The sequence below is a fragment of the Otolemur garnettii genome, unplaced genomic scaffold, assembly GCF_000181295.1.
Source record: "Otolemur garnettii isolate 467f Iridium unplaced genomic scaffold, OtoGar3 scaffold00306, whole genome shotgun sequence".
In the NCBI taxonomy this organism is placed as follows: Eukaryota; Metazoa; Chordata; class Mammalia; order Primates; family Galagidae; genus Otolemur; species Otolemur garnettii.
Window position 1 is genome coordinate 241,640 of NW_003852701.1, and position 704 is coordinate 242,343.

A 704-nucleotide genomic window follows, 5' to 3' on the forward strand; every position below is an offset into this window, starting at 1 on the left:
CAAGTAGTTGAGACTACAGGCTCCTGTCACAATGCCTGGCTATTTTTTTTTTCAAAGGAAAAAGATTTAATATGAAACTTCAAGATTCACATCATGATAAACAGTAACATTTATGAAATATCGTTTTGATGAGCTCTGCTTTTCCATCTTTTCTATTTTGACTCATCCCATGTTCTCCTATGGCTATCCCCTGCCTTGACAAGTTCCATTGACAGATTCCCATCTTCCAGGTGGTATAGCAAACTAGGAATACAAGGTAATTTACTTAACCTGACCAAGGGTGTCCATAAAAAAACCCATAGCTAACATCATCAAATAACCACGCAGATGGCTTGTTGCCTGTAGCACAGTGGTTATGGCACCCGCCACATGCACCGAGATTGGCGGGGTGGGGGTGGTGACCCTGGCCCAGGCCAGCTAACAACGACAATTGCAACGAAAAATAGCCAGGTGTGGCAGGCACCTGTAGTCCCAGCTACTTGGGAGGCTGAGGCCAGAGAATCGCTTAAGCCCAAGAGTTGGCCACAGGCACTGAGCCAGAAAAACTAATTTTTAAATAATCAGTAATGCTTACTATTTGACTAAAATGTGAGCCATGTTGTCCTCTGACTTCTCTCAGAAATTGTGCTATTATTGGCTTGGTGTCTGTGGCTCAAGTGGCTAAGATGCCAGCCACATACACCTAAGGTGGCAGGTTCAAATCC